The sequence below is a fragment of the Carassius auratus genome, chromosome 22, assembly GCF_003368295.1.
Source record: "Carassius auratus strain Wakin chromosome 22, ASM336829v1, whole genome shotgun sequence".
NCBI lineage: Eukaryota > Metazoa > Chordata > Actinopteri > Cypriniformes > Cyprinidae > Carassius > Carassius auratus.
In genome coordinates this window covers 33,953,962-33,976,833 of record NC_039264.1, presented here as the reverse complement: position 1 = coordinate 33,976,833, position 22,872 = coordinate 33,953,962, and the positions used below count along the sequence as shown (strand labels likewise).

The 22,872-nt window shown below is 34.3% G+C and overlaps 1 protein-coding gene and 2 long non-coding RNA genes across 5 annotated transcripts in view; all 3 read left to right on the top strand.

The window, feature by feature from the left end:
• Positions 1 to 22,872, top strand: part of LOC113040609 (NACHT, LRR and PYD domains-containing protein 3-like) — a 173,761-nt gene that overhangs the window by 84,499 nt on the left and 66,390 nt on the right. The gene's annotated exons all lie outside the window — the stretch shown is intronic.
• LOC113040461 (uncharacterized) lies at positions 7,315 to 17,201 on the top strand. 2 transcript variants are annotated; one of them, XR_003275236.1, is made up of 5 exons: positions 7,315 to 7,354; positions 7,793 to 7,963; positions 9,413 to 9,586; positions 16,812 to 16,973; positions 17,173 to 17,201. It is a non-coding gene; the product is annotated as an uncharacterized LOC113040461 (long non-coding RNA). The 2 variants fall into 2 exon arrangements; XR_003275237.1 differs by lacking the exons at positions 16,812 to 16,973; positions 17,173 to 17,201 and adding an exon at positions 9,777 to 10,396.
• LOC113040476 (uncharacterized) lies at positions 18,963 to 21,370 on the top strand. Of its 2 annotated transcripts, none has more exons than XR_003275255.1 (3): positions 18,963 to 19,201; positions 19,475 to 19,515; positions 20,622 to 21,370. It is a non-coding gene; the product is annotated as an uncharacterized LOC113040476 (long non-coding RNA). The 2 variants fall into 2 exon arrangements; XR_003275254.1 differs by having other exon boundaries at positions 20,618 to 21,370.

The following is a 22,872-nucleotide window of genomic DNA, read 5'->3' as shown; positions in this document are numbered from 1 at the left end:
TCATAAATCCCGTTAGAGATGTGATGATATGTGTCTCCAAAAATAATAACAATTATTATTTATTTATTTTTTTTCTGTAGACTCTCAGACTGCAGTATCACTGAAGAAGGTTATAAAGCTCTGGCTTCAGCTCTGAGATCAAACCCTTCACACCTGATAGAGCTGGATCTCACAGGAAATGATCCTGGACAATCAGGAGTGAAGGAGCTCAATGACTTATTACAGGATAAACAGTGTTCATTAAAGACTGTCAGGTGATAAAAGCTTTCAGATATTTCAAAATAAACACTGATGTTTTTTATTTTTGTTTTGTTTTTTTTAACAGTTTTGTAATTCAATGTAAAAAAAATCTATTGTGCTAATTTATTTTATTTGAATAATACATATGTTCTCAATGAAACTGAAGACAATGATCATAACTGTAACTTTAACCACATTCTTCACACATTTTACATTAATACTACACTGGGCTAGAGGTGCACAGTATTTAGGTGATGAGATATTATTGACTGATCACTGGGAGAATTCAGTTATTATTATAGCACTGATAGTGTATTTTACTCTAATATTTTCACAGATAAGTAGTTTTGCTATATGTGTGTTCACAAGAGAATATCTGATGATGATTTAATGTATTTGTCAACTGGTGTCACATGTGTTTAGACAAATTATATCACATTATCATTTTCATAGTATTATTTTTGGCCATGATTTATTTTGATCATCTGCTGTAATTAAAGATGCTGTTTTATGTTTTCTGTTTATGTGTAAAGATGTAATAAGTGGAAAAACATTTCTGTACTTTCAGTTACTGTGTGTTTGCTTATACATGAAAATGGCAATAGTTTAGTTCATTGAGACCAATGTTTGAAGTTATTATTCTACTCTGTTTAGAGATTCATTTAGAACGGGAGCTCAAAAACTCATACAGTTGGACTGTTATCTAATCTGTAATCGTTTCCTGTAGGTTTTTGAAAAGTCCTGCTGCACAGGAAGCGTGTGATCATCTCACTAAAGTTCTGGGCACAAGTCCATTATTACTGACAGAACTGGATCTGAGTGATGATAAATTAAGAGACCTGGATGGAAAGAAGCTCTCTGCTCTTTTGATGGACTCTCACAGCAAAGTGGAGAAAATTAAGTGAGTGAAAATGAGTTTATACGTTATATCTTCTGTTTAATCATTATTAGACTGTCAGTCATAACTGTATGTGTGAGCAGATATGAAGAATTGTTGATTTGTTGTTTGTAGAATATGTGCTGAATAATAAATAATGCTTTTTTGTGTTTAGGCTGAATAATTGTGAGCTGACAGAGAAAAGCTGTTCAGTTCTAGCTACTGTTCTCTCCTCCAAAACCATCCTGAAAGAGATGAACCTGAACAACAGTCGTCTGATGGACTCAGGAGTCAAAGAGATCTGTGAGAGACTGAAGAATCCTGTGTGTGAACTGAAGATACTAAAGTGAGTACAATTCACTATCATTCAACATATGTATACGTATGTATTTATATCAAAATTTTAATCTGTTCCCCTCCAGTAGTGGAAATAATTGAATAATACTATTTTGTTTTTGTTGTAGACAGTGGTTTTCATTCACTAACTGTACACTGAGGAATCATTTGTGTATTTTTAAAAACAGTTTTATCTCTTAACACAGTAATAAAATAAATAAATAAAATAGCTATTACATTTGTTCACAATTATATTTTACCTAGGTTAAGGATGAAATTTAAAAACAAAGCACATACTATCAAAATCTACGGAAGTTCTAAGCGGCCATGCATTATAATTTTTTTCCTTTTTGTTTTCTCGTTATAACGACTTAATTTTCTCGTTATCTCGACATAACGAAAGTGTGTTTTCTCGTTATAACGACATGACAGTTTTACTGTTGCTATAGTAACGAACTCAACTTTGACACACATCTGATGGACAGCCATGCAGGCGCTCTTACTGTAGCCTATATTTCAGCAAATTTTGCTTCGCCTAGGTAATAACGTCTACAAAACTGTATATAAATAAAGGCTGATCAATCACTGTTGATTTTTCCAGAGACAGTACAGCAAACATTTTGTTTTTGTAATTAACATGTTTAAATGGCAACACTGCAAACACTTCAGAAGGAGGCAGAACTATTCTAAGATATTTTAGAGCTGCTTAGATTAACCTCACTTTTAATTTCCCTTTATTTGAAATAAAAATATATATAATTGTCATTTTTAGTAGTCATTATATGCTGTGACATATATCATGTGCGTTACAAGCTTCTGTTTGAAAAGATCATTCATGTGCAGTGTATGTGTGTGTGTGCAGAAAAAAATTATGACAACGTTATAGAACAAAACTGAAGTAAATTAGCCTATGCATTTTACATATACATCACATTTATCATCAATATGGTTAGCAATAAAGATTAATAATTAGGAAAAGAGGCACATCATAAATAGCCTACATCGTTAATTCCCGTCCTACTGTAGATAAACAGAACATCTCCGCTTAGTAACTAATAATCATGTGCCTAAAAGAAGCACAAATAAAGACATAGGTGCAGACAGAATACAGTGACGTCAACCTTTTTTTTTAATAAGCAGTTATTTCACCAGTTACTGGTGAAACTCAGGCATCTAGCAAGAACTTAATACACAAAATAATCATGTTGATTCAAGCATTTTATGAATGACTTAAATGTCAGTAATGAACAAGACTGCACAAATTATAGCGATCACGAGGAAGGTCCGCGTACAGTAAAGTGAACAGTGTACAACACCCCATCAGTTATATTGAGGTCTACAGTGCCACCTGCTGGCACAGTTTTGTAACTTCTTAAAGAAAATAAAGTTTTTATAACGAGAAAATGACTTTCGTTATGTCGAGATAATGAGAAGATTAAGCCGTTATAATGAGAAAACAAGAAGGAAAAAAATTATAATGCATGGCCTCTTAGAACTTCCGTAAAAAGCAGTCTCCTACTTTCTTAAGTATCTTTCTTATACTGTACATAACCCAAGTTGGGTTGGAAATTAATGGATGAATTGAGTTTGAATTAATGAATTAATAAATTCACGATTAAATTTAGATCTGCTGATATTACATCAGATTTTCTTTTTATGCATGTTGCATAAAAAGCGTGTAGAATTTTAACCAATCACACATTTGTGTTGAGCAGATATATGTAGTGCCAAATCCAAAGGTGTTAAGATTAGTGAAAATGTCAGACTTTTGTTCAGTTTATGGCATGCACTCACTCATTTTGAAGTATAGATTTTATTTTAATGGGAGTTTTTGTAAGAGGACAGAACTCATGCTAGTCATTGATGGCTTCAGTGATGGACAAGTTCTTTGCTCACTTTGTGTATAAAATGTATTCCCAGTTTGAAAAACTGTTTTTCTTTGTTGTTGTTGTTTTTCATGCTACTAAAATAACCATTGTGATTGTGCACTGTATGTATTTGCTTTTAATTCATGTTTTTATTTTCTGCAGACTCTCTAACTGCAGTATCACTGAAGAAGGTTATAAAGCTCTGGCTTCAGCTCTGAAATCAAACCCTTCACACCTGATAGAGCTGGATCTCACAGGAAATGATCCTGGACAATCAGGAGTGAAGCAGCTCAGTGATTTACTACAGGTTAAAAAATGTCAACTGAAGACACTGAGGTGAGAGACGATGAAATAGTACAAAATAAATTATTTTTAATAAAGCCCGTTAAAGCCTATTTTTTCATAGACAAATTATTTTACTAATTCAGTCTAATGAATAGAACTGGGTAATATTTTTGTCCCTTATTATTCAATATCAATATTTATGACAATATTTGTGACCTGGGCTGGCAAAATGAGTTGGAATGCGCACGGTCTAATTTTGAGCCACAGGCAAAAGAAAAAAAAAATTTGGATTTCGTCGAATTTGAACACATCCGAATTTGACATCTGAAACATTTTCACATTTGAAACATATGAAACCTGCTTCTCAAAAGTTGTTTGTCTATTGTTCCAAAGCGCAGAATTCTCGATGACAAAATAAGATTTAAAGAAAGACGATTTTCAAACTCATGCTGATGAAAACAAAACGATCGCAGTGACTGATATTTGTAAAGCACCTTTCTCAGAGCGTGCAATCTCCCTATAAAGTACATTATTGTCAAATATGTATTGGCCTGATTCACACAAACGTTATGTCTGATACTGTAGAGCTGTCTCATTGTTAATCATACATTAAAAGAAAAGTTCTTGATTAATCTACTGTTTATTTGCATCAGTAATTTTTTGTCAGATTCCAACCAGTCATATTTTAATTTAAAGGTATTTAAATGGAATAAACTAATTTTTGAAATTGTTCTCATTTCAGCTTATTTTGCCAGCACCAGTCACATTTATTTCATTCTATTAATGAGGAAGGAAATGTATTACACACGTTTGTTAGACCCTGAGAATAAATGTAAATATAGCTTTTGTAGTTGTTGTTGTTTTTAAAAGGTCAACTCCACAAAGTAAGATCATTTCAAATTTAGGGCTCCAATCAAATTCAGTTTTCCCTTTTTATGTATTCGGTGTGTTATGATTTAATTTAAAAAAAAAAATTATCAAAAAGGCAATTTAATCGATCTTTTCAAATGTAATAAATATATTTACCACAAAACATACTGACAACAGAATTTGTTCAATGAATAAATTAAAATATGGATGAACAAAAAACACCACAAGCATCACATGGACTTGAGAATGTGTAGTAGATGAAACTACTGTTTTTTTGTTGTTGTTGTTTTGTTTTTTTGCAGGTTTTTGGGTCCTGCTGCTGATAAAGCCTTTCAGTATGTGAAAGGAATTGTGGGTAAAAACCCATTACTCCTGAGAGAACTGAATCTGAGTGAATGTAAGCTGCGAGTGAATCAGATCACTGCTCTACTGCAGGATAAACACTGTAAACTCAACACACTGATGTAAGTATTATCTTTATGATTACTATAGTATTAAGTATTTATCTACTAAGTGTTTATCTTTATGACTTGCTGCTGGGTGTGTTTAATGTATATATAATAATATAATAATAATAATAATAATAATAATGATGCTTTTGTAATGTCATTATCAAGCAAATATTTTTCTCTCAATGCAGTCTGAATAACAGCGATATCGCAGAAGAAGATTGTCATGTTCTGACTGCAGCTTTAAATTCAAACCCTTCAAATCTGACAGAACTGAATCTGAGTGGAACTAAACTCAGAGACTCAGGAATGAAGATCTTCTCGACTCTGTTTAAAAATGAACAGTGTAGACTGAAAAAACTGAAGTAAGTAATTTAGTCAAAGTGTAAAAAAGGCCAACTACTGCAAAACTGTTATTATAATTTTTATATTACATCCTGTTTATATATTTTTTTCTCTTTTATAGGTTTAATTGCATCAATATTACTGCAGAAGGTTGTGCTGCTCTGGTATCAGCATTCAATTCAAATCCTTCAAACCTGAAAGAGCTGGATCTGAGTGGAAATAATCTCGGAGACTCTGGAGTGACTCAAATCTCCAGTCTAATGAGAAATGTACAGTGTTCACTGCAGATACTCAGGTTAGGATTTAAATCTGAACATGATTCAGTATGAAGCTCATAACTGGACTGTAAATGAAGTCTAAAATTAACACTCTATTCAGTAAATAAGGAAACATGTACATCCAGCTGGTTGTTATATCAGAAAAAAATATAGATTTATTGATCGAAGTTGAAATATTTTATCCGTTTAACAAATGAAAAGCTTCCACAAAGAAAACAGTTACAAAAACAGCTTTGATTCTAGATGATGTTCAGATAAGATGAACATTTAAGGTGTAACGTACAGTCGTATCACTATTTAAACAGCTTTTCACCACACAAGTAAAGATGTGGACATGTAATTTGAGAAGACAGTGTTTTAAAAACTTACATGTTAATTATCTGAAATCCATTATGGTGTACAAATCAATAGTTCTAGTAACAAGACAAACACTTCAACAATTACCACAAACCTACTATTAATATTGAAGTCGTCTGGGTTTATTTGACAGTAAATACAGTTTATAACTGAGGCACAAGACGATAACAATCGTGACTGAATGAAACTAGAGACCACAGTGTTGTTATATGAGAGATGTGAAAGAAACGCCAGATGAGTGGTATGTTATTTGGCGTTGCTAATGATGTCTGTTGTTATCAGTGAATAACACAACTTGAAATATTGCAACTAAACAATCAGAATCAAGTACAGAGAGCTGTGTAATGAATGCAGGTAATCAAGTCTCCATTAGGTCGGCTTGAAATTATTAATTCGGTGGATGAGTGTCATGAAGAACCTTTTTCAGTAACATCACTTACATGGCAAAAAAAAAAAAGACACATTCATTTCTCTTATTGAAAACACTTTTGGGGTGCTGGGAAATATAAATATCTGGTAACATTTTATATGAAGTCTGTATTTATAACACATTATAAGGGTATTCCAAAAGGGTTAGTTTCCCCCAATTTGCAAAATTATGTCATTAATAACTTACCCTCATGTTGTTCCAAACCCATAAGACCTCCGTTTATCTTTGGATCACAGTTTAAGATATTTTAGATTTAGTCCGAGAGCTCTCAGTCCCTCCATTGAAGCTGTGTGTACGGTATACTGCCCATGTCCAGAAAGGTAAGAAAAACATCATCAAAGTAGTCCATGTGACATCAGAGGGTCAGACAGAATTTTTTGAAGCATCGAAAATACATTTTGGACCCAAAATAGCAAAATCTACGACTTTATTCAGCATTGTCTTCTCTTTCGTGTCTGTGTGAGAGAGTTCAAAACAAAGCAGTCTGGATATCCGGTTCGCGAACGAATCATTCAGTTCACCAAATCGAACTGAATCGTTTTAAACTGTTCGCGTCTCCAATACGCATTAATCCACAAATGACTTAAGCTGTTAACTTTTTAATGTGGCTGACACTCCCTCTGAGTTCAAACAAACCAATATCCCGGAGTAATGCATGCACTCAAACAGTACACTGACTGAACTGCTAATGCCTTAAGAATACCCGTATAAAGTATTATAAATACGGGCTTCATAGAAAGTGTTACCAAATATCCCAATGACACAATCCTCATATTGAAATATTTTTAGCAAAGGAGTAATTGCTACTGTTTTAAAACTACTTGTTTCTTTTTGTCTTCCTCTAGACTCTCAGACTGTAGTATCACTGAAGAAGGTTATAACGCTCTGGCTTCAGCTCTGAGATCAAACCCTTCACACCTGATAGAGCTGGATCTCACAGGAAATGATCCTGGACAATCAGGAGTGAAGGAGCTCAGTGATTTACTACAGGATAAACGCTATAAATTGAAGACACTGAGGTGAGAGATGATGAAATAATACAAAATAAATGACAGTCAGGCTGATTATTGATACATAATACTATTTCAGTAATACAATAAGCTCTGATTTGGTGCATCTGAGCTACTGTGTTGTTGGTGACAGACTGTTGTGTTGTAAGCTACAGTTCTGTTTAAATGGACATTTTGAGCCACTAAATGTTCTGATACTCAGTAGTTTGTCACTAACTTTTTCTGAATACAACATAGTTTAATTTGGTGTCTAGAAAGATATTTTGCACTGTTTCTGTTTTTTGACATCACTGTTTTTGAATTTTGATGTAAAAAAATAATACTTTTTATGTTCAAAGTAAAGCAGTAAATAAAGATTGACATTAGGAAAAGGTTTTATCTACAGGTTTTGTAAAGCATTGTACATTTATTTCAGAATTAAAATGAATGCTGCTTTACCTTTTCCAGGTTTTTTAGTCCTGCTGCAGATGAAGCCTGTCAGTGTGTGCCTGGAATTGTGGGTAAAAACCCGTTACTCCTGAGAGAACTGAATCTGAGTGAACAGAAGCTAGGAGACACACGAGTGAATCAGATCTCTGCTCTACTGCAGGATAAACACTGTAAACTCAACACACTGATGTGAGTATTGCACAATTGAATATGTACTTGATTAATACATTTTCCCATTTAATTGAGCCAGAGGTGTCACAACCACAATGTGAAGTATTCAAATAAAACAGGCCACTAAAAACAAATAATTTTCAAAAAATGACAGTTAGCTTTAAACAGAAGGCTAAGTCTCTTTGATCATGGATCATTGTTAATTATTTCAGTTACTGTACAGGGAGAAGTGATGAATAGATTACACTTTAGATTTGGGGATGCAGAAAGGGTTATAAATGACTTGTGTACATATACAAATAATTTGTAACAGGTAATAAAGGTCTACAAGTGATATGTTACACATTTAGAAGTGATTAATAGTTTACACTTTAGATTAGGGGATGCAGAAAGCTTTGTAAAAGAAGTCTTAATGCGTTTACACATCTATAACAGGTGTTGAACACTTTGTAGTGTGTACTAAGTACTGACTGGTGAGGGTATAGACAGCTGTCTTCTCTGCCACACATGGAGTCTTTAACTCTGTGAACCTGATGTGAGCTTCAGTGGAAGGTCAAAGCGGTTGAGAGGTTCACTTCATCACTAGATCCACACACTCCACACAGAACACAAGTCTGTGCTGATGAGTGAAAGGATTTAACACAAGCCACTGAAATCACCTGACTAAGGCATTTATAAATGTTTATCCACTTCAAAACAAATGAGTTACTCTTCTAAAAAATAGTGCTTTAGCATACCTGCATGTTTGTGCTTTTGAACACAGACCAGCTCAAAACATCATCAATAAATCATATACTGATCATTTACTAATGGTTTGTTCATCATTTGTTCAAGATTAACAATTGTTTGAGATAATTATACAAAAATTATTTGACAGAAATACTTCAGTTATTTATAAGTAATAAATAATGTTATCAACTAATAACTTATAAACCATCTACTAATGATCAGTTTGATTTATTTCATGATTTCAACTTTTTTTAAGATCACTTACAACACATTTGTAAATCGTTAGCATACCACTCATTAATCATTTATGAACATATAGTCATGTTTTGTAAATGATTCGTTCATGATTGACTAATAACTTATAAATGACTTATAAGTGAATTAATAAAACATTACTAAAATGTTAACTTATTACTTATTAATCATTTATAAATGTATAGTCATGTTTTGTAAATGATTAGTTCATCATCAACGAATAATTTCTAAATGACATAACAGAACGTTATTATAAAGTGTTACCGATAAAGGTGACTTTGACAGAAGAACCAGTCTTAAAACTGATGAGAAGCAAATGCATCTGGAATAGAAGTAATGCTTTATAACATAAATACTGTTCAAGAGAATTTCAAGTGTGTCTTTCAGATGTCAAATTACAGTCAGACAAACTATCCAAATCCTCCAAAACCTGAATAACTGATTTTCATGGATCTGATCTGTCTTTTCTCTTTCTGTCTTCAGTCTGTGTGGATGCAGTATTACAGAGAAACAGTGTCTCATCCTGACTTCAGCTCTGAAATCAAACATTTCACACCTGAGAGAACTGGACCTGAGTGAAAATAAAATAGAAAACACAGGAGTGAAGCATGTCTCTGAAACACTGAAGAATTCAGACTGTAAACTGGAGAGATTGAGGTCAGTAATATTCACATACAAGAATCAAAATGATTAAAATCACTTCAACAGTTTTTAAACAAAGACACTTTCTAGTCTGTATATCGTAACAAGGATGAGTATCTTGTGATCTGGTGAAGTCAAGATGATCTTTCTTTCTATGTCTTTAGAGAATGGTTTATTTTATGTTTTTCTCTTTTTCTCAATATAGGTTAATAAGCTGTAATATAACAGAAGAAGGTTGTTCTGCTCTGAGTTCAGCTCTGAAATCAAACCCTTCACACCTGAGAGAACTGGACCTCAGTGGAAATGAACTAGGAGACTCTGGAGTTGGAAACCTTGGTGTTCTGTTGAGCAGTTCTCAATGCAAGCTGGAAAAACTACAGTTAGTATCATTATTACTCTGTGCAGCAATTACAGTGTGATTTAAATGTACTATTTATCAAGACAACAGGGCACAAGCTACTAAATGTATAGCACTGAATTTTCTGCATTTCCCCTTTTAAAGAAAGATTCAAAAGTACTATGAGCTAATGGACTGATGGTTTATTATTTCTGTCAGAGGAAAGATTTATGTGCTGAAATCTGACAAAACTGTGCTGCAAAATATGACCGAAGTGAGCGGACAAACACTTGCATGACAAAAGATTATTCTGATAGGACTGGGTATTGATTCAGATGTCCCGATTCGATTACGATTCAAAAGATATCGATTGAATTCTCATTTTTTTTAAATACTTTTTTTTAGTATGATCAGTGAATATACTTTTTATACAAATGCTATCGAAATGAAAATCAGTTTAAAAATGTAACATTTATAAAAAGAAATTAAGATCCACAGGCCTGTATTTATTTATTTATTTATTTATTTATTATTTATTTTTTTAAGGTCTTTTTTTAACAATAATAGGGCCATATAAAATGATGTTTTTTAATTTTCTGGTAATCCGATGAATGCATAAAACTATTTTATTTATCATAATCAAATGAAAAATATTTTTATTTTTTGGCAAACAAAGTGCTGCACAACAGAGGTTTACTGTTCAAATAAAAAATAAAACAAATGTGATTATTCATTTAAAAATAAAGAATTATTAATATTTATTAGTAGTGGTAGCATTGTTATTACACCGAATCTTAAGACTGCTAAATAGTAATATATTTTGGACAGTTTCTTCATAACTTTTATTTTGACGGTTTGCCTTAAGGAACTTGTAGCTGCTGTGTATGAGATATGACGTTAGTTTAAGTTCAATAACTGTCAATATTATATACATTTAATCATTTCAGCTTTTCATGCTAACATTAGCTTCAAAAGTGTTCACATAGTCTAACATCAGCAGCCTTACAGGACGACTTCAGGAAATGTTTAAAAAGGTCAACTTGTCATAAAACGTAAGCATTAATGTATACAAATATAAAAGTATAAATACCTCTTCGACCAACGAAAGCAAAAACTCAATTAAAACAATCAACAGGAGGACCGTTAACTGTCATTACACAGCTGAGCGTTACCATGGATACCTGCTGCACTGACATCATTAGATCATGTGCTCATTTGATCTTTTTCAGCTAAAATTATTCATTTCCTGAATAGCTTTTCTTGTCGGCTTACAGTTTATTACATAAATGGAAAGAATTAATTTATTTGCCTGACCTGTTTTATTTCCCACTTTCTTTTCTTCATGTTTCCTTGAGTGCATTCATCACTCTATAACATTCTTGTAAAGCTCCTGGGATGCAACCATAGATTGTATAAAAACATGGTTGTAGTGTCCATGACGTCACCCGTAGAATATTTTCTGCTGTAAAATATTCAAACCACGTGTGTTACAACTAACCCCGTGTTACTTTGTGCCCCGCGCTCCCCTACAGTTACATTTATTTTGTAATTGAATTATGTAACCCCAACACTGGTCAGGTTTGGTGATAAAGGTCAGGCCCGGTGTCAAGCCCCCCCAAACCTGGAATAAGAGAACATAAAAACATAATTAAATAAGTACAATGAGATATAAAATGTGATGTGTAATTTCAATAAAAATGTAAAAAAATAAAAATAAATCGTTACTCATTTTAAATTGAATCAAGTTTTAATAATACCATAACCACTAAAAAAATATCAGGCAAAAATTTGACATGACCGTCAGACTGGTGGTAGGTGGAGATTTGCCTCCTAGTAACGCTAGCCTATCAGGGAGCTTCTTACAATTGCATGATTCATCAGTAATGGCTAGGTAGATTACCGTACGGCAGTATAAATTTGGATATACAAAAATATATGATAAATCGGTCCAGTAGGCTAGTTTGCCAGATGCGACCGTGCAATTGCAAGCATCCAACAGCAACTCAGTAAACACACTAGTCGACAACACACCAACACCTATTGGTCCTCTGCCCTAATATGCTCCAGCTCATGCACGCCTGGACCACCAAGAGTGCCTTTCGACCTTGGTGAGGATAAACCAAATCAGGTTAAATTAAGACGTTTTCCTCTTCGCCTTTGCTACAACCAGCATCGATCATTTGTTGCGTCATGGTATATGTCACGGGAGTGGTTGGAATACGCTATGGAAGAAGATGCTGCATTTTGTTTTCCATGCAGGAAATACTTAATATCTCCATCAGACAACACTTTCACTGTAAGGGGCTTCATTGATTGGAAACACGCTGTAGAGTCAGGAAACTTTAGCTATTATAGAATATATAATTAAAAAAAAAAAGTTTGTGTAAAGTTTGAACCGATGTCGAATGTGCATCGGGCCAGAGAAAAATCATAAAACATTTTCTTTTTTGCGAATAGTGATGATGATAAGTAGTATTAATTACTTTGTTTTATAGGCTAAATGAAATTACATCGATACAAAATTCCCACTGACACTCACGCTTTTGTTTTTTAAGACCTATATTCTGACAGAATTAAGCGGCTTCTATAAAACTGATGGTGCTTTTCACTAAATCTAAAAGGGGTCATTGCATGTCTGGGGTTTGTTTATGACGTCAGCAATGTTCTTTTTCCCCAAATGTTTGTAAATGTTTGTAAAATTTATCATTTTCTATCCTCATTTTAACATTGTCAAAAACACAATTTCATAAACCCAAGTAGACACCTGTGATTTCTCACATTAAGAATGTGCAAATAGTTTCAATCAGATCTACATTTATAAATAACAAAATCTGATCTACATTTATAACATTGAGTAGTATCCTCAAATCCTGGTTAGGAATTGGTTTATACTTCTATAATATATTTTTCATGCTTCTGCTGGTGTATTAGTGTGCTACTGTATATGACATTTTGTTACGATGCATTTAACTCACATAAACTTAACATGGATCTGATTCATTGTCTTTTCTCTTTCTGTCTTCAGTCTGTGTGGATGCAGTATTACAGAGAAACAGTGTCAGATCCTGACTTGTGCTTTGTTTTCAAACCTTTCACACCTGAGAGAACTGGATCTGAGTGGAAATAAAATAGAAAACACAGGAGTGAAGCACTTATGTGACGTACTGAAGAATACAGACTCTAAACTGGAGAGATTGAGGTGAGGATCATGCCTAAAAATGCTTAAAATCATTTCAACATTGCAATTTAATTTTAACACTTTCACTCATTATCTCACAAAGAGTCTGAGTTCACATTATATTTGTATATAAATAAATTATATAGTTTTTGTGTATAGTATATTAATAATTTATGTTGTATTTTATGAACTGATGAAAGCAGGGTCTGTTACAAACACCTGACAGATACCAAACACATGGCAGGTGACAATTTAATTATTAGCTTTAAATGTGCAGTGTGGCACAAAGAACCTCAGTAATATTCATGAATAAATGTGCAACTACAAGATACTAACAACAGCGAGGTAACACAATCACCCAAGCTGCTGAAGTACATGCGCCTCAACGGAGCACAAAAAAAGGCAATTCGTTTAATGCAAGAAATGTTTATGATAAGAGTATCTGTAATGATATTATAACACTAAAGGGTTAGTTCACCCAAAAATGAAAATTAGGTCATTAATGACAGGATATCGTCGTTCCAAGCCCTTAAGACTTTTGTTGAAGCATCGAAAATAAATTTTGGTCCAAAAAGAACAAAAATGCGGACTTTTTTCAGTGTTGTCTTCTCTTCCGGGTCTGTTGTGAGTGTGAGTGCTGTGACTGTTGACGTACGACGCTGCTGACGTGTTTTCTGGTGCGCCCGATAACGCCTGTTTCACACGTACTCCGTCTGCAGTGCGTATGCAGTCCGTGTGTGTTACGTGTGTGGTGCAGAAAGAGCACAGACTCATTGTGCTTTCACACAGGACGTGTTTGCAGTCCGCTACTGATCCGTGGCTGTTTAAGCCACAAACACAACATTTGTTCATTATTTTATATTTCAAATCATGTAAAAAAAAAATCCTTTTCAGCATTGTGACTCTTTTATCACAGAACAGTAACAACCTTTCATAATCATAGACATTAGTTTAAACTCAATAAATATTGTTCATGCAGTTGACTTCTAGGTTTTATAAGCTGCTCAAGCAAGCGGCAAAACATTTAAACACAATAATTAGCCTTGAATTGTTTCTTGTTAGGATATCGCAAATATTTAAAATGAAAACACCACTGACAGAAACAGTCGACTCTCGTGCCTTTTGCATTTAAATATTTAAATATAAACCCAGGCAAAAACCCATGTTGTGTGTGAAACACAGTAGGCTATAATTGTATACATGTATTGTGAAATGACTGCATTTCCGTGTCAATCCATGTTCATTTTTACAGTGAACAATGCACTGTCATTTTAATTCAGCGTGTGCAGCACAGCAAGAATAGACTCTGTACGTAAACGATCGCTGCAGTGCTGCAGATGCACCGCTACTACGCACTGACAGACCACGACCTCGAGCAGTATGAACACTCAAATCCGTTAACATGGGTGCGTAAAAAAATATGCAATGCAGACGGAGTATGTGTGAAACAGGCATAACAGAGATAACACGTTAGCAGCATCTTACGTCAGCAGCGTCACTGCAGTGTTGTTAACGCACTCACAACAGACATGGAAGAGAAGACAATGCTAAAAAGTCGTAATTTTTGGACCAACATGTATTTTCGATGCTTGAAAAAATTCGAACTGACCCTCTGATGTCACATGGACTACTTTGATGATGTTTTTATTACTTTTCTGGACATGGACAGTAGACCATACAAACATTTTCAATGGAGGGACTGAGAGCTCTCGGACTAAATCTAAAATATCTTAAACTGTGTTCCAAAGATGAACTGAGGTCTCACGGGTTTGGAACGAAATGAGGCTGAGTTATTAATGACATAATTTTCATTTTTGGGTGAACTAACCCTTTAACAGAAAATTACATTAATAAGATGCTGAGGAGCGATTGTGTTCCTGCAGAATCTTCTATCTCTGACACTACGATTGTGCTTTTATTTTTTTATTTTGTTTAATTTTTTTTATAATTTGTTGATTACTAGATATTGTGAGTTGGGACACTAGATATTGTGAGTAAAAAAGGAATTTTATAATTTACAAATAGTTATAGATAGCATATCAAATGTTGAACACTTTCAATAAAATATAAGTTTATAAGATTTGTAAATTATTCCATTACTTTTTTACAATTTCTAAAGTGTCCATGTCCAACTTCTTTGGAATCATGTTTGTAGAAACTACCGTTTCCTTCATTTACATTCTAAAACATCAGGGAATTCTGTAGGTCAATATTGTGAATATCCCTGTCAGATCTGAACTCAATACAAAATTCATCTTGTGCTGGGAAATTAATTGTACATTTGTTGGCCAAGGGTTTTTGGGCATATAAAAAACAATAATATAAATAATAATATACAGTTTATATAACAAAAAGAAGTGTAAGCATAACAATGCTTTTGAAAATACAATAAAATAGTAAACAAAATGGTAAAAATAATCAAATGTTTCAGATTAAAGTTCAAAAGAACACAGCTATAAATTTGTATAATATAATACAGAACCTTTTTAAATGTATATTTTCTGGCATGTTTTAGTCCAGATTAAAATGTAAAAATATTTTAGTAAAAACAATTTTTGGAAAATAAATCTTTAAGTATTTAGTGTTGTTTGATAAACACCAAAATGAATATAAAAATCTTAATGGCTGACTGAAAACATGTTAATATGTTTTGACTTCATTCTCTGTGAGAGGTGATGTCAGGAACAGAAAGTGGTGTGTAGTCTGTTGTGTTTTGTTTATGTGGGTTTCCAGGGAAACATCTGTTCCTTGAGCTCCATCTACTGTCCTCAGTCTTCCATTGCACGCTTGCAGATGGTACACAATGCTGCTGCAAGGCTGTTGACCGGGGCAAAGAAAACAGATCACATTACACCAGTTTTAGCCTCTCTTCATTGGCTTCCTGTCTATTTTAGAATTCAATTTAAAATTTTGTTGTTTGTTTTTAAAGCTCTTAATGGTCAAGCCCCATCTTATCTCTCAGATCATCTTATTCCCGTTTCATCCTCCAGATCTCTAAGATCTTCTGATAGAGCTCTTTTAGTTGTCCCTCGATCACGCTTAAAAACGAAGGGTGATGGGTCTTTTTCTATTGTGGCCCCTCGTCTCTTGAACCAACTTCCACTGGACATTCGCCTTGCACCATCTATCACAACTTTTAAAATGAAGTTGAAAACATATCTTTATTCCCAGGCATTTTAAATTGAATTGTATCTATGTTCCATTGTTTTACTGTATAATCTGTTTTGTTCTGTTTATTTTATGTTTATCTTTGACTATGTTCAGCGCTTTGGTCAGCTTTGCTGTGATAAATGTGCTATATAAATAAATTTTACTTACTTACAGAGAGTGAACTGTAGATTCATTCAGTCTGTCTCCTTCACTCACAGCAGTTCACTGTCTGTCTGAGAGTAATACATACATTACTGAAGCAACAGTGGAAGTTTATGTTAATGAGAACTTTATGTTTGGTTTATTATCTAACTCTGGTAGGACAAATTAGAAAATGGCAGACCAACATAGTTTAAATAATGAATGGGTAACACTGAATTTCTCTACCACTGGAAAGCCATTAGGTGAAATTCCTCATCACATGGTTTCCTGTTGAGGTGACTTATGATTTTGCCTGAAAAAAAAAGATATTAAGAAATGATAAACGTGTCTGTGTCCTCTGGGTTAATATCACACTCTGTGTTAAAGAGAAAATAATTTTCTTCCTCTGTCTGTCTTTCTCTTTCTCTTTCTAGTCTAAATGACTGTGGCATTACAGACGTTTCTTCTTTAACTCAGTCTTTGGCTGAAACAAAAGCACTGCAGTTTTTAAAAGAGCTTGATCTGAGTTACAATAAAATAGGAGACTCAGAGAAGAAGCTCATTGATGTGCTACGAGACTCAAACTGTAAACTGAGGTGAGAAAACATCCATGTGTCGCTGTCATGCTAACACAAACAGACAAACATCATCTAACTTCTTTAAATGTATTTAAAATTTTAAAAATGTAAACAAATATTTTTTGTTACATTCTACTTTGTTACAGTTAAAATATAGTAACATATTTTCAACTTGTTCTACTCAACACTGTTGTTCTCTTCTGATTCCACCTTACAGTCTGGAGAAAAAACAGTCGTTCTTGAGAGATGAACTGAACCACTTTATTAGATTGTTTGCTCTGCCTAAAGGTCAAGAGGATCCTGTGAAATCAACAGAACAACACAAGTCATGATCAAATGAGGAATCCTCAGAAGGTTCTCACTATAGTACTGTTATAATTCAATATGTGTGATGGTAATTTTGGTGAGATGTTGCTAAACAGAAAGTAATTAATATAAACAATGACAAACTTACAGTTTCAAATAGCACTGCTTTAACAAATGAAGTTACTATGCTAACTGTTATATATATTAATATTTATAAATTATTACTAATGCATACACGTGGAAGAGGATTAGAGCTTCAAATGAAATAATGCAGCATTAATAGAAACATACATGAACACAGAGTAATGTTTTTATTCATTTGAATGCTATTTTCTTTTTTTACAGCTGAAACGGAAGGAGAAGAGTCTGATGATCTCTCAAGAGAGCTGGATTAGTAATAATACAAGTCTAGTATAAGACCTTCATCATCATGATGTCAAGATTAAACTCATCCATAATGAAGTTAATAAAATATTGCTGATCATGACTGTGAATGTAATTTAGCACTTCTATATCAAACGACATAAACTGAAAGTCTCAAATGAAAATGTAATTAATATGGGCTACATGTAGAGAGATTCAAATCAGCGATCTATAATAGTCATTTTAAAGATCAGTAGTCTTGTCATATTTATATTTCTTTATTCCATTGCTTTATTTTACATGTATGTATGTTTTTCATTACATTTCTCTGACATTTTATATACAGACTGTTTGTTTAAATATGTTTGTGTAAGTTCAGTATCTGTCTCATGAGAAACATGTCTCTGTACATAAGATGTAGTTAACTCTTCTGAAGTAAGAGTTGTGGATTAATCTGTCACACCAGCACAGATTTATCTTTCTCAGTTAGAATGTGTGTAGCATATTATGTGCTTTCAGTCACTAGTTCTGATTGTACATTGAATGCTTTTTGTTTAGTGATTTTAGGTTTCTATTTTATTGTACTGTAAAGTATCGGCATATTGTAACTACAAATAAAAACTTGATAATTTTTTAGTTTGAAGAGTTAATTAGTTCAATAGTCAGCTATCAGTATAATTGGAGATACAGCAGTAGATGTCAATATTTTCCTGCTTAAAGTTGGAAGAAATGTTGGTAGACCTGAAACTGAAAAAGTCACATCTGCAGTTCCTCGAGCTCACCGCTAGAGTTTAACACGCATCACACTGAATGAAGTACTAGAAACAGGTTCAGCACGTCACTGCAGTGTCCAAACCATAGGCCAGTGGTTCCCAACCTTTTTAAACTCGCGGCCCACACAACCAAACACATATTTTGCGCGGCCCACTGCAAAAAAATTAACTGACCCCGCTACTGTTGGGTTAACAACTTAGCACTCAGAAGCCGGATTGTTAACTGTATTTATTGAATGAACTAAAAAAAAAAAACATATCGCGATTTCTTTGATCAATTTTGCTATTTCGATTTTAATCACAATTTTGACGCACACATATAGCCTATGCTTTACAGTCATAAATGCATTTAGGATGAATTTGAAACATTCTGGAACATGCGAGGTTTGTTCGAGCCTTTTTATTTCTTAAATACGAATATAAATATATGAATTAATTAATATTAAGTGGACGTGTTTTCGCAAGGTTTTGTTTCAGAGTGTTTGGAAATGAATGGGGTCGCGCCCAGATCTGTGAGGTGTCGCGGGCGCGCGTGCACGGCATCATCATCATCATGCGCTGTATCTTTGAGATGGGTATAAACGGAGGTCGGAGCCAGCTCCAAATGGGCGGGTCAGCTCCAAATGGGTGGGACTTCAGCTCCAAGTGGGCTGTACAAACCTCCAGAGCCTTTTGATTGGTTTATTTAATGTCACAGGGTTAATGCACGCTGCGAATCCCCACCCCCCCACCAAAAAAAGAAGAAAAAAAGACGACGTCAACTTCCCAAGGCTTTTCAGCGTCAAGAAAGAGGAGTTTGAAGGGGTAAGTTTAGACTTGTACAACGTATTACATGTTGCGAAAAAGTGCAGTATCTTGGCGGTTGATGTTTTAGTCTTGACGTAGTTAAATCATGATTACAAGCTCATTGCATTCAAGTTTGAAAATTGGAGGACATTCATGTGCAGTTTTTACCTTCAAAACACATATTTACGATTATTCCGAGAGCACGTTAAGACAGCATTAGCAGCACAGATAAATTACATCTTTATTGTGTCTGTTACCCTTTTCTGCTAAATATTTCTGCAATACATATAGGATTTACGCTGCAGATGACGGACACTGAAGACTATAAGCAGGTATTGTTACTAACGTTACGTAAAATATGCAGGCCTATGTATTATAACTGCACTGATATTTAAGAGATCAATAACTATTAATAGATTTAGTACAGTGTTCCATAAGAATGAGTCTTCGTTACAATAGTCTTTACATGAGTCGTCTCCTAACTGATAATGCTTGACTTTAACAAAGCTGGTCATTGTTTCAAAACCTGCTGTTATATTTTTAAAATGTTATCTATTTTTACGTGTAACGTTAATCCAAATAATATAATGCAATTGAAACATTTGGTTTAATTACCAAATTCATTTTTTTATTTAATAATCTTAACAGTGGATATATGAGGATAACTGCAGTGTCCACTACCATGCATTACATATCAACAGGTGTAGAATTAATTTTGTCATTGTAGGAAACACAAACAAACAAAAACATTATGTTTAAACTTTCTGTTACACAAAGTTCAAGTCTGGGTGGCCAGAGTGACCTGGTTACCGCCTCTCTCTGCAAACCCAAAGGATCGCTTTCCTGTAAACTGTTTTTTTTGTTCTTTCTATGCATCAAGATGTGTCATTTATTTTTTCTGAAGATTTTTGACTAATGTGTGTGTATGTGGGTCTTTGTGTGGATAAATTATGTTCATACTTTAAAGGTGGACATTTGCAACAGCGCTTGTCCCTAAAATTGCTCCAGGGGTATGGTCAGAGACTGTCCTAAATGACAAATGATGGAATGTAAATGACATTACATTCTGTAGACGTCTCACATAAATGTGCATTGTACTTTAGTTAATGTTAACTTGTCAACAGTGAATTATTTTAGGATGTCATTGGACTGAATGTTAAGTGACTAATGACACTTCATTCCAGTAAAAATATAATCCATAGCATTGGAGAGAAAGCAGCAGCAAAGTGTTCCAATGCTGATAAAAATCAAGCAGGTTAAAACCTCAGGTTCCTTAAATATCTGTTCTACAGGACTGTTTGGGGTTGGACAGATTTTGTTATGGTTTTGAAGTCTGATGCTCACCAGGCCTTCATTTATTTGTTCAGAAATGCAGTAGAAACAGTCATATTGTAAATTGTAATAATATTTTACAATAACTCTTTTCTATTTGAGGCAGCAGCGGATCTACCCCAATCATCATTAACGGGACCCCAGTGGAGAGAGTGAGCAGCTTCAATACCTTCAAATGCCCTGCAAAGAGTAGCTGAGCACATCTCCAGAACATCTCTCCCCTCTCTGCAAGACATCCACACCAGAAGATGTAAATCTAGGACTGTTAAGATCCTTAAAGACCCCACCCACCCTGGAAATCCACTGTTTCATCTGCTAGAGTCAGGCAGATGCTTCTGCAGTCTGATGGCAAAGACGGAGAGGCTCAGGAGGAGTTTCTTCCCTCATGTTATCAGACTACTAAACATGGACATTAAACACACTGTACTTTATAGACTGGTTGTTTATGGCTTCCCAATAACTCTCTGCACACTGCACTTTTTTGACACAACCTAACTATGCAACTCATCCTCACTGCACATTGTCTACATCTCTGCACATCATCTGTGTAGCAGTTTCTATGTAGCATCTCTACAAATCATCTGTGTAGTAGTTTAATACAGTATATTGTGTATATTTTATACAGTATATTTTTTTCCTGTTGTTTCATTATTAATTTTTTTTTGCACAGTCTAAAAAGAGTATGCCAGACCTACATTTCACTGCTTTTTGCATGTCATATAACAAATAAAACTTGAATTTTTAATGGTGTGGATTGTTACCTGTGATTGAGTTGGTGATAAAAAGGAGATGGGGAAATGAGTGTCTTAAATTGGACTTTGGTACCAATAATATTTTCCTCTTAAGTCTTGGAATGTTTTTTTTTATTATTATTAATTCTTGTATTACTATTTAGATTTTTTTTTTTTACAATTAAATGTTTACTTGTAAATTTACTACTTTTTGTAATGTTGTTTCACCTAGAGCCAAGGGGGTTGTAACAATCTAAACAATATAATTTCTCCCTCAGATTTCAAACTTGGATTAAAGAAAAACATTAACATACAGTAAACATTTTATTGCTATAAATTACTCATTCATTTTCTTGATACTGATATAATTATAAAATTAATATAATTTAATATACTTGAATGTTTGCAGTTGTCACAAAATTATATAACCTCTTGTTAATAAAATGTAAACTACAATGAAAAACAATAAATCTGTTTTTCATTAGTATCGCTACTTTATGCCGTCCTCATTTGCGCGCACCCCGGCAATGACGCAATGTGAAATTTCCGCTTAAACCCCGCCCATTTGTAAAGTCCCGCCCACTAGCGGCAAAAGTTCCTCCCACTTGGAGCTCTCCGTGAAGTCCAGCCCACTTGCGGCAAAAGCTCCTCCCACTTGGAGGTCTCCGGGCTGCAGCGATACCTACTTGGTATCTTTCGCCCTCCGGCATCTCTTCATTTCCTTCATTTTTACTTCTCAGACAAAAACAGCGATTACTATCGCGTTATATCTGTATATTCTGCCTAACTGGTTTACCGTGAGGATATCTGTGCTGCTGGACTGAGTGTTTTCATGGAAGATGACGAGATGGGCTCATGACCCAGACAGCACACATACGTTGTGCCGATGTCGAGCCGACCTACAAAATTCCATCGGGACGATATCGCTCAGGAAGCGTTTGCTAATAGGCAAGATGTCTCGGCGACGTCGGCCTCTGATCGGAAATGCTCTCTGGCCGATGCTGAGACGATACATCCCGGCCGCTCTGCGTGGACGCGGTTCACCGGCGTTTTGCTCATCGTTACGGACCACCCGCGGCTACCGCCGCTGGTTTATAATAAAACAATACACACCACTCTCAAGAACAGACGCAACTTTATTAATATTTTCATTTATTTCATATTACATGTACAAATACAATAACATTTACCAGATGCTTTGATCAAAAGTGGATAATTCGGGATTATTTGTAGTCTTTTGAACATTAACCATGATTTTACTACAGCTTTTGCAGTAAAACCATAGAAAAAACAAAAGCAACCATAGTTTTACTACAATCACCATGATTTTACTACAGCTTTTGCAGTAAACCCATAGTAAAAACAAAAATAACCATTACTACAGTACTTGCATGGTTAAATGTTGTTTGAGTATAGCACCTTTAGACAATACTTATTTCAAAGTAGGTTTACAGAAATGCATGTTTCAAGGTTACAGTTTAAAAAGCCAGAGATGACTGAGACTCACTGGGAAGACCATCTAGTTCATAATAAAAAGTCATGTGTTCAGTGCTGTCAGCATCGCATGCGAACTTTATGCCAAGAACTTTTTAAAAAGAGTTACATAAACACAAAATAAAACCAGGC